This window comes from Lytechinus variegatus, chromosome 1, assembly GCF_018143015.1.
Source record: "Lytechinus variegatus isolate NC3 chromosome 1, Lvar_3.0, whole genome shotgun sequence".
Lineage (NCBI taxonomy): Eukaryota > Metazoa > Echinodermata > Echinoidea > Temnopleuroida > Toxopneustidae > Lytechinus > Lytechinus variegatus.
Genome location: NC_054740.1, coordinates 2,580,844 through 2,599,038, shown reverse-complemented (window position 1 = coordinate 2,599,038; position 18,195 = coordinate 2,580,844).

Sequence of the window (18,195 nt, the reverse complement as noted above, 5' to 3'; positions counted from 1 at the left end):
GGGTAATTGTCTGGAGCGTAAATTTCCGGGGGGGGGGGTAACAGTCCCCGGCGGTAAAAATATGGGGATAATACTTTCCTTGAAGTAGTTGTCAGGGGTGATTGCCCTAATTGGGTTATTGTTATAAAACCCAGGCGCGGATCCAGGATTTCAAGGGGAGGGAGGGGGAGCAAATTTGACCTGATGTTTGGCGCCCATGTGTACTTTTCGAAAAATGGCGCCCACTCCCTCCCGGCCAGGCTAACTTAAATTATCTTATAATCACATTACAAAAAAAAACAACTTTTTAATGTGTTCTTGAAAAAAAAAATCCATGAATACATAAATACCAAAAGGTAGGGGGGCACAGGGGCGGTTCCAGCCTTCGCCAATAGGGGGGGGGGGGTGGTGGGGCGGATATTTGTTTCTGCCATATTTTCCCCGATCGGCAGCTCGAAGATAATTTTTGTTCGTTTCTTTGAAGGGGTAGTCCTCATTAGTCACTTCTTGGCTTTATTCTTATAAATTGATACATATCATAATCCTCATTTATATGAGCGCGAGCTAATTTTTGGGGAAATTTTATGTATTTTTTTCCTAAAATTTGAACTGATTCTGGGCAATGTTTGTTATCCTGAAAAAGACATGTATGCAACTTAATAATTACTACGAACGCAAAGCGCGAGGGGAAATGAACTGATGAAAAAGATACTTGTTAAAGTAACATTTAACAATCAAATAATGCGAGCGCGAAGCGCAAGCTGAATCTTTTTGAAATTTTCACCCAAAGAAAGGAAATTCTAAGCACTTTTCTTTTTAACTCAAGCAGAATAGGTATATGAGTAAACAATTAAAGCAAGCGCGAAGCGCGAGCGGAAAATTTCTAGATTTAGTCCTATAATATTTACTGAACGAGACACTCTATTCATGATTTTAAAATCTTAAAAAATATGAGTATTAATAATGCGAGCGCAAAGTGCGAGTCAAAAAATATTATACGTTTTAAACTGGTACCTGTTAAGGACTGCTTGCACTTATTTATAGCCATGAAGGCGTCACATATTTCAACAATAAAAAAATGCTAGCGCCAAGCGCGAGCTGAATCTTTTTGAAATTTTCACCCAAAGATAAGAAAATTTCAATCAGTTTTTGTAATTGTGAACAGGATAGCTTTGTAATTTAACGATTGCGCGAGCAGAAAAAAAAATCGAGATTTAGACCTAAAAGTGGGCCACTCTGTTCATGTTTTGTAAATCATCAAAAGGATGAGTAATAAGGGGTCTTCCTACATTAATAATGCGAGCACAAAGCGCGAGCAGAAATTATTTGATTCTGTGATCTGAAACTGGATAATGATTTAAATTAGAGAACAAGTTGGGTATCTGAATAAACATGCGCGAGCGTGTTTCATATTTAGACCTAGAATCTAGGCATTCTAAATACAACTTTAATCATGAAAATCATGAAACTCTGATAGTCCGATCTGAGAAAAAGAGTCAATTTCAGCTTTATATTTCCAACACTTCGTAGAAAAATTGTAAGGTGGATATGGATCGCAATTACATCCTTACGACATGCCATCATATGAAAATGATGTCTATCTTCGTATTCATCTTGCTAAGCGCGAGATGAAACAAAGGGACAATTTAATTATTAAATTGATATCATATTTATTAGTGCCTAATGAGGGCGCGAAATCTGATGATATCATGGCATAAAAACTGGACATTTCACTTTTGTGATTATGAATAGGATGCATCAGTTTATATATTTTTAACCATTAATGCAAGCTATAATTTTTGATAAACTGTCATGAAAAGGGGATTTTAAGTAGTTTGTTGTATAAACAATATTAAAACATTTATATAACTCGCCAATCAAAATGCTAGCGTGCAGCGCACTAGCTGATGCGCCTTAACAATCAGACCAGAAAAGGGATATTTTGAAAACTTTATGGAATACACGAAAATATAGGTACCTGATAAATCAAAATTTGCGAGCGCGTAGCGCAAGCAGCAAATGTTAGCATTCAAACCATAAAATTGACATTTTTACAGAGCACTTTTTAAAAACCAATTTGTAAATTACACAAAATAATGAAACTTCGATTTCCGAGGTGAAATATGTGTTGTATATTGACTTCCAAACTTGATATTCGAACTCCATATTGAACAAGATATGTAAATCACCTAATAGGCAATGTGAGCGCGAAGCGCGAGCGAAAGTTTTGTTTGCCATTTTGATTAGAGTAACGGCAAACTATACCATGATTATCCCTTTTCCATATTAGAAGGACGCACATGAAAAATATTTCACATATGTATACATTATTATTGGTAATAATTTTATTATGTGAGAAGTGAGATTTTTATTAATAGAGTAAATGGCGACAATAGTCAAATATGACTAATCGCCACTCAAACCAATATAAGAAGAAGAAGATTCATCACCTCAAACAGCAAAATAGCCCTAATCCTTCCGCCAGTGAAAATATAGTCCAGAATTGGTGATATTTCTTCCCAATTTGGAAAAAGGAAGTTCAGTAATTACCAAAAATAGAATCAATGTTAGATGGACAATGAGATGCATACACTTTGTCAATCAGCCATATCAAAATAAAAAAAATAGCAATGGGTTGGCTCGAATGAATATCTATGGCCTGCCACTAGTGATTAGGCCCGTGTACATTGAAATTGAAATTGAAACTTTATTTACCACAATCTTAAAAAACATACAAATCAAGAAGAATAAATATTTCAATAAAATACATTATAACAAAAGTGAGTATATTCAAGAATAGTGGAGGGATCACTGAGAAGTTACAAGGAACTTATAAGTTAGTGATCCTGAAATTAACACAAAACAACACAATAAAAAAAATGCATCAGGAAATACAAAACAACAAACATAACATAAGTATACAATTGTATCTATATCAGTATTACTATTAGACTTTCTGCATGAAATGTATTTTTAAATGTCTTTTAAAGCTTTGAAGGGTTTTGCACTGCTTGATATTTTGAGGTATCTTATTCCAAATAATGGGTCCCCTACATAAAAATATGTTGTTTGAGAAAGAATAATGGCCATATATTGCACGAGTATCAGCTGAGTTTCTAGTATTATATGTATGTATATCTCTACTGGTTTGAAAAATGTTGTCAAAATTATTAGGCAAAAGGTTATTATAATAGGAATACATAAAAGCAGATAATTGAAAATCATGTAGTAAAGAAATTGGGAGTATATTTAATTTCAAGAAAAGAGGTCTGCTATGACTTAGAAAGGGTTTATGGCATATTATACGAACTGCTCTCTTTTGAAGAAGAAAGATGCGGTTCAGTAAGTATTGCTTGCAGGATCCCCAAACAATATTGCAATAAGATATGTAAGGTAAAATCAATGAATTATACAATGTAAGAAGAATATTTTGTGGTAAAATGTCTTTAAGTTTACTCATTATTCCTATTGTTTTGGAAACTTTCCTTAAGACCTCATAAACATGAGTCTTCCATTTTAAATCCTTATCTATACTAATTCCTAAAAATTGTGTAGTATTTACATGTTGAATTAAGTTGCCATTAATATATATATTTACTTCTTTTGCACTATTTTTTGGAGCATTGAACAGCATTACATGGGTCTTTTCATAATTAAGTTGTAATTTATTTGCTTCAACCCATTTGTTAACCTTTGAAAGTTCAGAGTTAAAGTTTTGAGTAAGACATTCCACATCACTATGTTTATAAAATATATTGGTGTCGTCTGCAAATAACAAACAATTTAATAGTGGAGATACTGAATTTAAATCATTAATGTAAATCAAAAAAAGTATGGGACCGAGGATTGATCCTTGCGGAATACCGCAAGAAACAGTTTGATAATTAGAGTTTATAGAATTGAACACAGTAAATTGTTTACGGTTACTCAAATAACTGTGAAATAAATTTAAAGTAACACCACGGATTCCATAATGAGAAAGTTTTTTCAATAGTATTTTGTGATTAATGGAGTCAAATGCTTTTTTAAAGTCTAAGACCAGTCCAATAATAATATCTTTGTTTTCAATTGCTTTAGACACACTCATTAAAAAATCTAAGATAGCATGATGAGTGGAATGTCCAGCTCTGAAACCAAACTGTTTATTAAAAAGAATTTTGTTTTTATCAAGAAATTTTTGAAGTCGTGTATAGATGCATCTTTCAAAAATTTTCGAAAATAGTGGAAGTAAGGAAATAGGTCTATAATTTTTAAATAAATCTTTTGGTCCTTTTTTATGTATAGGAATAACTTTAGCAACTTTCAGACCTTGAGGTACAATACCCTTTTCAATACATAAATTAAAAATACTGCAAAGTGGTTTAGAAATAATATGTATAACTCTTTTGACAACAGTGCAATCAATAGAGTCAAAACCAGGAGCTTTTCCATTTTTGAAAGATAAAACAATATTAACTATTTCTTTTTCTGTAATAGGTAAAAAATAAGCTGTATAGGGACAACTTTTACCCAAGAATGATTCAAAGTTGTTGCAAGTATTACTATTATTCATTCCAGCTATTTCATGACCAATATTCTTAAAATAATCATTGAAACCTTCAGCAATTTTCTTAGATTCACTAATAAGTGAACCGTTACATTGAAATACAGAGGTGTTTTTATGGAGTCTTTTTCTTTGTAACAGATCATTAATTGTTTTCCATGTTTTATTAATGTTTCCTTTAAACATATGAAACTTAGAAAAGTAGTAATCTCTTTTTGTATCACGTATTTGTTTTTTATAAGAATTTCGAAATTTAGTATAACATTCTTTTCTGTGAGACGTAGGATTTTTAATATACCTTTTATATAAATTATTTTTTTTAGAACACATCTGTTTAAGGTTTTTGTTAAACCATGGTTTATGATTTTTCTTTATTTTTAATCTTCTGAGAGGAAAACATTTATTATAAGTCTCAGAAAAAACTTCATAAATTGTTTATACATATAATTTGGCTCTTCCTGATATCTGCAAAGCAGATTATCAAAATCAGTTGAAGATAATACATTCAGAAAACAGTAAATATTGATATCATTAATTTGATGTTTATATGTAACAGGTTCATCTCCATATATACCTTTAAAATCAAACATGGCAAATGTTGGCAAATGATCAGATATGTCACAGGTTAGTATTCCTGTGGAAATATTGCACATACTATTTGTAAATAAATTGTCAATCAATGAAGCTGTGGTGTTAGTTATTCTTGTTGGTTTTGTAATACAAGGAAAAAAACAATATGAGTAAAATAATTCAAGCAACTCATTACAAGAACTCTGTGCATCTAATTTCATTAAATCAATATTAAAGTCTCCAAGAAATATACATTCTTTTTTCTCATTATGAACTGTAGACAAAATATTACCTAAAGTATCCATAAAATGTGCATGTGATTTATCAGGTGGTCTATAGAAGACACCAACAATAATATTCTTTCCTGGTTTTAAAATTTCAATAAAAAGGCCTTCACAATAACAATTGAATACTGAGATGTCATTACGCATGATGTATATTACATCATTTCTAATGGCAAATGCAACTCCTCCTCCTTTTCTATTATTTCGTGATTTACTCTCAGTCTTATATCCATTGATATTAAATTCGTCTTTTTTTACCATTGTCCAACCATGTTTCAGTAAATGCTATAAGACCAAAAGAATTATTTAAATGTGACAGTAGAGACGTTATATCATCATAGTGTTTTGGCAAGCTACGGCAATTTAAATGGAGGAGTGAAAAACCATGTGTTTTACCAGAGTTTTCATTTGAAAATTCTTCTGGTGTTACATATATACAGTCATTATCAGCCTCTTCCTGTAATACATAACTCTCATCGTTCACAGTAGGTATTGACAGAGCAGAATGCTAAGTACATCTAACAGTGACAATATAATTATGTATCTAAGAGTAAAACAACAGAAAAAGGATGTAAAAATGCAGTGCAAATATTGAATAACAGAGACAGCAAACCTTAATCTTTTAGTAACAAATAGTGATGGCATGCAGAAATGGTAGCATGTGTAAAGAATAAAACAACAGCGATATGAATACATTGCAGTATCTGGGGGAACAGTCATAAAATTAATCTCTTAAATTACAAGTCTAGAATTACATGTAAGAGATTACAAATGTTTTGATTTTTTGATGAATTGAAAAGGGAATCAAAGATTGCCAGTGGAAATCTGTATAATAATTAAAGGTATGATTTATACTAGGAAAGCAAGATGAGGCATCTGAAGAGTCACTGTGTCAGTCGGGCAAGATCTGCTTCTGTAGAGAGATGTATATTGACACTAGAGTAATCGCTCGCATTGACGCGCGCGTAATGCGGCTGTGATTCCATGTATTGCGCAGCCGCCATCTTAAAGAGGGCAAGAGCGCGGATTTATAACACACGGCTCTATGGGAGAATATCACATATTTCACTTTTTTACATTATATTTTCAATTTAATGCTGTATGCAACGTTAAAATCACAAGGCAAAACATTTTTATGTTAAAATATATGATAACCATGCATATTTTATAAAGGAGATGGACTGAACATCCAGAAAACGGGGGAAAACGACGAGGTCGACTGAGTAGTAGTTATTCAATATATAGCATATACCGTGACAAGAGTGTCAGATAAGGTCAACTTAACACTTTAGAGTGTTCATATGTTCTCTTGATTTGGTGCTCATTTGACACTCAGTGTTCAAGCAATATACTGTATTGAAACAACACTTATAGTGTAAAATAAACACCCAATACTCAGAAGTGTTGAAACAACTTGGTGCTCATTTGACACTCCGGCAGTGTTCAAGCAATATACTGTGTTGAAACAACACTTAGAGTGTAAAATAAACAACAAATACTCAGAAGTGTTGAAACAACACCGTGACAGGTGTTGGATAGAAATATTTTAACAAAAATTAGTTACACTTCACTGGAGTAACTCAACACTGTCTGTTGTTGGGGTAGTTTAAAAAAATACCCTAGTGTTAAGTTACACCGTGAGGCTACAGGTGTTGAAGAACTTGAAATCGGACACCAAATGGTGTGAATCCGAACCGTGAAACAACACCAAAGCTGGTGTTGGTATTTTTTTTACACCAATGGGTGGTTTAAACTTTCGTTTAAATGTTCGTTTCTGCAGGTGTTCGAGGGTGTCAAATGAACACCAAATGGTGTCAACTTCATAACGTTCTCCGACTCGTGTTCAAATCGAACACCAAGACTGGTGTTGATATATTTTAGCATCCTAAATGTTGGTAATCTTAACACCAGTGGCAGTGTAACTCCAACACCAGATGGTGTGGTCCTTTGGGCTGCTAGATTTAACACCCGTGGTGTTAAATGTAGCTATAACGTCGCATAGTCTCCAATATTATATTTAATGGGATTATCAGTGATTCACCATATGATTTCTACTTTAATTTCCTCAAAATTAACTGAAAGGAGGGGAAACTTCAGACCAAGCCCTGATCTACATCATATAATGCACGTACAGCAACCTATTTTCCCCCGTTTTCTGGATGTTCAGTCCATCTCCTTTATAAAATATGCATGGTTATCATATATTTTAACATAAAAATGTTTTGCCTTGTGATTTTAACGTTGCATACAGCATTAAATTGAAAATATAATGTAAAAAAGTGAAATAAGTGATATTCTCCCATAGATCCGTGTGTTATAAATCCGCGCTCTTGCCCTCTTTAAGATACAGGTGTGCAGGTGTATGCAATATGTCACGATCGTTTACGATCTTGCCGTCAATGAATTTGGACTTTATTTGCCTTGATGATACTTAATATATCCATTGTTATCGTTTGCCTTGTGATGGAACTGCTATTTATCTTCTATGTGATGGTTTAGTCTTACTTTCTGGAGTGATTTTTGTGGTTCTTAAATGTGCTGTGTTAGAGAGAGAAATTTGAAACGCCACGGACGTCCGAGATCGTAGTCCCATACATTCACCCCGATGCCTACAGTTATGTGAACATAATACTGGTGAGAATAGATGTGTTACACTGACTGAACAGTGACATTTTATCGAGGATATTAGAGTTTGTGACAGTGTTATCAATTCTATCAGTATATATACGTTCCAAATAAGTGTAGATTTTCTTTACAATGACGCTGAAATCAAATACTCATACCGGGGCCCCGGGTTCTGGAGATTTCAGATACAAATTACCGAAATATATGACTACATCTGCGTTACGATTAGCCATCCATCATCTGCATTATTCTTATGAACATAACATAGAGAAGAAAGATGAGAAAGCACGAATTGACTATGTGACAGATCTTGTGTGTCATATATTACCGCATCTTGATTCTAAAATATGTGAACATTTCGTCACCATGCATGAACAAGATAAATATGGCGACCATGACCAGAGAGATCTACACGATCATGATGATCAAGATGAAGTAATCCTCCATGAAGTCGAGCACACAGAGGAAAAATCAAAACAAGCATGCAAAAGCTGCTCTTCAATAGGCTCTAATCTCATTTCTCTCCAGCAGCAAATAAAGACATTATCGATCACAGTGAATAATCTTATTGCATCTAATGACTCTAATCTTGTTCGTGATGTAAACAAAGAGGACAGTGGCCAATCAGGAAATTCCATTGATGATCAACTAAAGGCTTACAGGGAAAAGCACCGTGCAATCCACGAAAGTTCTTGTAGGCCCAAAAGCAAGAACGATGTGAAAGCAGATATTCTCATTATCGGCGATTCCATGACAAGAGGATTAATCCCAGCCCGATTGTCAAAACGCCGTGTTGCATGTAGGACCCTCCCAGGCGCTAAGCTTGAAGATGCGTATGACAGAGTGTGTGACTTCGTTCAAATTAGTAAGCCTGTTGAGGTTATTTTTCACCTCGGAACAAACAATGTCGTGATCGATGACTCCAGTGAAATTGTTGCCAAACACACCTCACTGATTGAAGAATTGAAGAAATGCCACGATTTCGAGTTTGTCACTATCTCATCAATCATTCACCGGCGCAACGAGAGCTCGGAAACTCGAAAGAAGGTTGATGACGTCAACGAGTCGCTGAAACTATTGGCCAATCAGAACAATTGGTCATACATCGACAATGGGAACATCGACTCGACACTCCTGACGAGAGATGGCGTACATCTGAATAAAAGCGGAGCGCGGTTATTAGCCGTGAACATCATCCGACATATGCGAGGAGTCATGCCTGGCGAGACCATGGGGGTCCATGGCGAGACATACTCCGGGACGCACCCGCTTCTCTCAATTTGATAGTAGTTTGGAAGCACTTTGGATAAATTTACACGTTAACAAAAAGAATATATACGTATGTGTACTGTACAGGCCACCCAACTCACCTGTATCTTTCTTTGATGAACTTAATCGCCTAATGCAGAAAGTCATTGATGTGGCTGATGAGATCATTATATTAGGCGACTTGAACTGTGATTTTAGTACTTCGAAAGCAGATCATCTTGCTAACAGCTTGCAAACATTGATGTCCGGCTACTTATTTGACCAACTTGTTGACATTCCTACCAGAATTACATCAGGCTCAAGTACAATAATTGACCATATTTTTACCACTGATTCTGAAAACCATACAATGACTGGAGTATTTAGAACATTTTTGAGTGATCATTTTCTGGTCTTCACCGTATTTGGAAGCGATTCCCCTAAAAAGTTAGACAATTACATCGAATGGAGGAGTTTTAAGGACTTCAGTTCAGAATCATTTGAACAAACTTTGTCACAATTACCTTTTTATTTAGTATTTGATACAAAGGATGTGAATTATGCATGGGAATTATGGTATAATATGTTTATGAATGCAGTAAACGATCATGCCCCGTACAAGAGAAAACGCATTCGTAATAATCCATGTCCATGGATCACAGGAGACTTAATTTCTTTAATGAATACTCGTGACCTTTTGCACAAGAAAGCCACAACTTTGAACAGCCAAGTGATATGGACTGCATATAGGCGTCTGCGAAATGTTATTACTCATAAAATCAAGGAAGCAAAAAGTGAATTTATACAGTTACAGATAAACAATAACGCTGGAAACTCTGGCGCAATCTGGACAGTTCTTAAAAGCATTTGTAAAAATAATAAGAATAATAAAATATGCCTGGAAGTAAATGAAAGTATTATATCTGATGCAGATGAAGTCGCCAGATACTTGAACGATTATTTTGTTGAGTCTGTCGAAAAAATTGCAAAAGTATCTGAATCTGACTACAATCGCATTCTGTTTGACAGCGATAATTTAGCACCTCATAGGCATGACGTGGATGCAACAAATAAAGCACCAGTACATGATAACGATGTTTTTGAGATGCCATCAATTTCTTCTGAATTTGTTATTTCGGAAATAAACAAATTAAGAGTAAAAAAGGGCACAGGGCATGATAATTTATCTGTAAGACTCTTGAAATATGCATGTAAACTACCAAATTTAATACAGTCACTTGTATACATTTTGAATTTATCAATTGAATCGTGTACCTTCCCTGACGCTTGGAAAATTGGCCGTGTTCAACCAATCTTCAAATCGGGCGATAAAAGTAACCCAAGTAACTATAGGCCAATAACAATATTGCCTGTTATATCAAAAGTAATAGAAAAGGCTGTCCATTCAGAACTCATGTCCTATCTAAGCAGAAGATCGCTATTATGCTCGAGCCAGTTCGGTTTCAGACCAAACCACTCGTGTGAAACGGCTCTTCTTTGTATGATAGATGAATGGTCTCGTAACGTCGACAATAGGAAAATGAATGGACTTATCTTCCTCGATTTACGTCGAGCATTCGACACTGTGAACCATGAACTCCTTTTAGATAAATTAGCAAAGTATGGTTGTAGTGCAAGTAGTCTTAAATGGTTTCACTCGTATCTTACTCATCGCAAACAGTATGTTTCTGTAGAAAATAATAAGTCGACAATTAAAGATATCAATATAGGTCTTCCCCAAGGGTCGGTACTTGGCCCACTAATGTTTGTTTTATTTATAAATGACCTACCAAAGAGTATTCCAAATGGATCTGTGTTCATGTATGCCGATGATACGACCATATCTGTATCAGGCACATCTAAACACGACATTGAAACACAGCTTAATGAAGTAATGAAGCGAACACATGAATGGTTAATTCGAAACAAGCTTATTCTCAATGTCGATAAGACTAAGACAATGCTACTTGGTTCACGTCAAAGAGTTTGCACATTACAAGATAAAAACTTAGATATTATTATAGACGGAAAATCCATAGCATGTGTAAATGAATATAAATGCCTTGGTGTTATCATTGACTCATATCTAGACTTTAGGAGTCATACAAACAAAGTTGCAAAAGATGTTAAGCAAAAGTTGGGTATTTTGAGGAGACTGAGATCTACCTTCTCCGCTGAACAATTGTCACAGATTTACTGGGGGTATATAGTGCCCCATATTCTCTATTGTTGCAATGTGTGGACAGGGAGAAGTGATGTCATTTACGATATCCTTAATCGCCTACATAAAAGGGCAGCATACTTAATTTCACACTTAACTTGGGAAACCCCGTCCAATGAAGTATTTAATAAATTATCTTGGCCAACATTGGACAAACTCTTTTGGAAATCTGCCTGCTGCACAATGTTTAAAATAATTCATGAACTTGCCCCACCTATACTTTCACGTAGAATTGTACTTCTAGACACCGTACTAATGAGGAACTCTAGACGATCAAATAAACTGATTTTGAGACTCCCAAAATGTTCCACCTCTTTTTATCAAAATTCTTTCCTTTATTCAGGTGCCACAAAGTGGAACAACCTTCCGGACGCTACGCGACTAGAAAAGCGGCCAGCCTCCTTTAAATTACTCCTAAAATGATATAATCACAGATAAGAATATGACATCACTTCTCATACTTACAGCACATGCTACATGTATTGTGTTTTATTAGAAATGCATGATCACTTCCTCGATTTGGTTTTTATCCTATGCTATCTTATGCTTTTCTTAAGAATATGCCTGACTGGTCAAATATTACATAATTACCTTTGCTCCTGAACTCTCTCTCTGTTTACGTCTGGCCCTTTCTCTCTCTCTATCTCTTTCTTCCTATCTTACCACGTCCTTTTACTTTCTCATTCCAAATCTTATTCTGATGTGTATATATATTTTCTTTACTTATGTTTTCTTTATGTTATGAAATATATGTTTTTTGGTATTTATGCAGAGCCCTGTGGAAGACCAGCGATTTTTAATGAATTTTTTAATTGTATATATTGTGTAATTTTGCATATTTGTTTGTATAAAGCTGAACAGGCTACTCTGGATAAAGATGTGAAATAAATAAATAAATAAATGGCGGCCGCCCCGAACATGGATTCACAGCAATTTGATGAAGTCCGCCCTCTAGTGTCAATAATATACATCTCTATGCCCGTGTAACATCTAGGAAATATGAATCTCGACTAATTATCCTCATCAGTGGCGTATTTATTCAGTATGGGTGCGGGGGGGGGGGGCGAGGGCACCAAGATAAAAAAAATCAATGAAATGGGGGGGGGGGGGGGTAGACGTTAAAGAAAATCTGAGATTTTATTCTTGAAAAACACATTGAGGTATCTCACAAGGCCTAAATAAATAATGAGAGCGCGAAGCGCGATCTGATTTTTAAAAAGAATTTTCCTGTGTTTTATCCTGAAAGCCTAAGTCAGGGGCGGACCCAGGTTCTGCCAATAGGGGGAGGGGCCATTTTTTCACCCATATTTTCCCCGATCTACCGCTCAAAGTTGATTTGTCCAAGTGCTGTAATGAGCCAACAATTTCGAGGGGGCTCGATATGGCGTTTCGCATAACATTGATAAGAAGTTGGCAGTGAGCGAAGCGATCAAGCAAATATGTTGACACTTTTATTACAAAAATACAAGGTTGTGATAGATTTTGACATAATATTTGGAAAATAATAGTATATTTCATCCTAATCCCTTTCCTTTTCTCTCTATTTTTTCTTAGCCTTGATTCTCTCTTTTTTTGTAGGGGGGGGGGGGGCAAACGCCCATGTCCTAACAGTCATTTCCTAGATTTTCTTTATAAGCAACATAACTGTGTGTTGTAATCTCATAAGCCATATGCAAGCTAAAAATTAAATTGCAATGTTTGTGAACCTGAACAGGACGCGCATGTAACTAGATAATTACCACGAGCGCGAAGCGCGAGCAGAAATGTTAAATATTAGGGACTGGTCGAAACGTTAGTCATTAAGACGATACATATTTCAACGATTAAACTGAAATTTCTTATATTCCAACCTAAAAAGATGAGATTTCAAATCCCCCAATGGGACATTCGACATTCATTTCCATCTCTCTTTTTCTTATCTTTCTCTCTTTTTTATATTATTCTCTTTCTATTTTTTCTTCTTCTTCTCCTTTCTTTTCTTTTCTTTTCTTTATGTTTCCCTCTTCCTCTTTTTTCTCTTTCCCCCATTACTTATCCCTCTTCCTTTTTCTTTCCTTTTTTCTCTTTTATTTTTTTCTTCTCTCCCTCCCCCTTCCACTCTCTCTCTCTTTTATTCTCTTCTTTTCCCCTGTTCCTCTATCTCCTTTTTTCTATCTTTCTTTCCATCTTCCTCTCTATTTAAATATTCTTCTCTTCTCTTCCTTCCTCTTTTTCTCTTCTTCTTTTTCCTCCTTTTCCTTTCTCCTAGCTTTCTTTTCTTTTCTTCCTTTTCCCTCTTCTCTTTTTTCTCTTCTTTCCCTCTGTTCTTCTCCCCTTTTCTTAGTCTTTCCTTTCCCCCTGCTACTCTCTTTTCTATTATCTTCTTTTCCCATCTTCCTCTCTCTTTTTATCCTCTCCTTTTCCCCTCTCCACCTCATTTTTGAGCGCGGGGGGGGGGGGGGGGTGAGGCAGTTCCCCCTCGAACCTCGATGACATTTGATATATCTGATCATAATTTTACACGCACTGCTGCGGACTATCGGACCCGCGGTCTAATGGACCCGCGGTCTATCGGACCCGCGGTCTATCGGATCCGCGGTCTAACGGACCCGCGGTCTATCGGACCCGCGGTCTAACGGACCCGCGGTCTATCGGACCCGCGGACTATCGGACCCGCGGTCTATCGGGATGTCCCCAGATATATATCCTATCCAATGGTAGTAAACATCCGACCCTCTACATTCACATTTATTTTTTATGAATTTTAAAAGTGCCATTTTAACCCACAAGTCTAAGGGGAATGTTTTACGCGCGTGACACCTATATGTTTACATTTTGTCCAGGGCTGTTTACACATGGTCGAAAGCTGGCGGCATTTCGAATGAAATATGACAGTGACAGTTGGAAAACAATTTTCATGGGGATATCTTGAAATACTACAAGTGTAACTTTATAAACTGTATTATATACTTAATTAAGTATATAATTTTTAGTTCAAGACAACAGGAAATACTGCCAACCATACAGAAAGTGACACATTTGGTTTAAGAGTATAGAGATACGGAGTTTCAAATAGCGTTTAAAAAGTGGAAGCTGGGGTGCACTTAAGGAAATGGGAAGAAGTCAATGCATACCTTTCTAAATAATATAGATATATTGGTTGCGTCATTTTGTTTTGTTTATTCGTTCAAATAAAGTTGTACAAAATTTTTGAAGTGAACATTTTGACTCTAGGAATAACCATACACTTTTCTATACACAACCATGTTCTAGTATTTACAAATGGAATACGTGTATCCCTACATTACATGCATGTGATGAAGTTTAGTTTTAGCCATTTCCAATGCACTGGTATGCCTGCCTGGTTGTTGAACATTGAAGCTGCCTTTGTTATGCATAGTCCTTGACATTCTGAAATATTTGTAGCCGCGAAACATCTGTGTTAACATGCCTGCTACCTTACTCAATTCAAAATGAATCAAATGAATTATCCAACCACTCTCTTTTATGATAGATTTTGTATTGATGTCTTCACAATTTTGGTGTCATTTGTTGACTGTAGCTATTTACGAGTGATTCTATGACTGTGAAAGTATTATTTTTTAACTGCCGTGGACAAGGAAATGTTACGAAACGAAGAGACATCCTTGCATATATAAAATCTAAAATATATATAATATATAATATATAAAAGGAGCACAAATAGTTTTCAAGATACACATTTTGTTCCTGAAATATGTCTTTCAGTGAAGAGGGAGTAGTCGGGTAAATGTTATTTTTCCTGTAACAATTCTCGCTCGAGAGGAGTAGCTGTTATGTTTGACAAAAAATTTGTTGTAGAAGTTAAAAAGGAAAAAAATAGATGAGAAAGGTAATTTTATTATTCTGAGCCTTTGTATTGGAACGTTGCAAGTATCATTAATTTCATTATATGGTCCAAATGATGATACTCCTACTTTTTTGATGAACTAAAAAGATATATCATTGAGTTTGATGACCCGCACAGAGTAATGAGTCGGAATTGGAATCTGGTGCAAGATTTTGATCTGCATACTTTAAATTACATTAGATTGAACAACAAAGAAGCAAGGAAGAAGGTGATAGAACTAAAAAAATGATTTGGATTTGGTAGACGTTTGGCGTGAACATAATGTAGGGATTCGAAGCTATACATGGAGACAGCCTACTCCATTAAAACAGAGTGGCTTGATTATTTTTTGGTTTCCTCCGATCTCTTTTCTTTAATCACAAAAACAGAACATTTGTTTGGATATAAATCTGATCATTCGATAATCAGCTTAGAATTTGAATAAGATAAGTACCAAAAGTGTTTTACTTATTGGAAATTTAACAATGTTTTGTTGAAGGATGAGGAATATGTGGACGTTATTAAAAGAAAGATAAGAGAAGTAGTATTACAATATGCAGACGAAGATTCTATTCAAGATAAAGAATATGAAGAGATGAGAAAGGAGGATATTTTGTTTTCTATCAATGAACAGTTGTTTTTTGATACTCTTCTCATGGAGTTGAGAAGTTCTACTATTTTATATTCATTGAGAAGAAAAAGAGAGAATAAGGAAGAAAAAAAAAGATTGAGAAGGAAATTTTTAAATTAGAAACCAATATGATATCAGAGGAAAGAACCTCAACTATTGAAAAGATATGTATTTTGAAAGAACAATAAGAAAACATTACTGAAAATGAGCAGCGAAATTCGATTTAGTATAGTAGGATACAAGAAATGCAATATGAAGAAAAGCCTTCAATTTATTTTTTGAATTAAGAAAAACAAAGATCAGTGGAAAAGACAATTATAACATTGATCGATAAAAACAACTGTTTAATTGATAAACAAGAAGATATCGTACAAGAACTATATCTTTATTTTAAGGATTTGTATACATTTCAACCAGTATCAGAGGCCGAAAGATTGTTTGCTATGATTGTTTTGACTGGTGAATTATCTCCTTCACAAAACTTAGGTCTTATAACTTTAATCCCTAAAGGTAATAGGCCCCGTCATTTTATTAAAAATTGGAGACCGATATCTCTTCTTAATGTTGTATACAAAATTTTATCTACATGTCTTGCAAATAGGTTACGAAACGTATCATCAGTAGTCATTCACACAGATCAGAAAGGATTTTTACCTGGTCGTTTCATTGGGGAAAATATTAGAATAATATACGATATCATTGCTTTAGCGGAAAAAACAAAATTTACCTTGTACTTTAATGCTAGTAGATTTCGAAAAGGCGTTCGATAGTATTTCCCATGGATTCATTCAAAAGGTTCTTTCGTTTTTTGGGGTGGGACCGTCATTTCAGAGATGGGTGGATGTCTTGCACAGTAATGCTTACTCAAGCGTTATTGTTAATTCTCAATTGTCACACAGATTTTATATCCAAAGGGGCTATAAACAAGGAGATCCAATTTCTCCTTACCTTTTCATTATGTGTGTGGAAATTCTTGCATTATGGATAAGAAATTCAAATCAGTTCGAGGGAATCACCGTAAACAAAAGAGAATTCAAAATACTTCAATATGCAGATGATACGGCTTTATTCATTTCTGGCTTAAATAAGTCTTTTCAAAAAGTGTTGGAGATGATTTTTGTTTTTACTCAATTTACTGGACTTAAACTCAATTCACAAAAGACGCAAATTATTTTTTTTGGGTAACCTGAAAAAGACAAGTTTAGACATTGAATTAGAAGTAAACTTGATACAGGATACTTATTTCCGCTATCCTGATACAGATTTTCATGTGAATATCAAGAAGATCCCAGATTTCAATTACGATAGGATTTTTGATAAATTGAAAAGACAGATGATTTCATGGTCAAAGAGAAATATTTCACCTTTTGGTAGAATGGCTAAATCCCTTTTATTGCCTCAATTCAATCTCCTTTTTCTTTCGATTCCCAGTCCATCGGCTCAACTAATGGAAATATTAGAGTTAATTTTTTTTTCAATTTGTATGGAATGGAAAACCAGACAAAATTTAATAGTAGGGAACAAATTCTTGGTTCATACGAAGAAGGGGGATTGAAAATGATAGATATAGACTGTTTTAACAAAGCATTAAAATTGACATGGTTGAGAAGAATTCTATTGAGAAAATGTGATGACGTAGAAAATCTATTAGGATTTTCTTTAGGACAGCCTTTCCATCTGTTTTATGGAGATGAATATTTTATAACATATCGGAAAAGATTAGTAATCCATTTTGGAAAGAGTTTTTTGCCATGCTATTTTTCGATATTTGGATCGGTTGAAATATTGTGGCATAGAAGGAGTTGTTCTTGATTGGTTTTCATCTTATCTTCATGATAGATCACAGGTTGTCAAGATTGGTGAAAATATGTCGTCTCCTGTTAAACTTCCTTTTGGAGTGCCCCAAGGTTCAGTTCTCGGGCCGTTGTTTTTTGCCATCTATTCCAGTCCTCTTGCAAAAATTGCGCATAAACATGGCATAGACATTCATATGTATGCGGATGATACACAGTTGTATGTGTCATTTGATCCAACTGACCCTGCTAGTGAGTTGTCTGCCAGGCTTCGTTCACAAAATACAATAGATGATATGCGGTCATGGATGCTAAACAATAAGTTGAAATTTAATGAAAGTAAAACAGACTTGTTAATTATTAGTTCTAAATCACAAAGTCATTTGATTAAGGACCGAACTATACAGGTTGGGGACTCCTTGATTAAAGCCTTGTTATCAGTTCGAAATCTCGG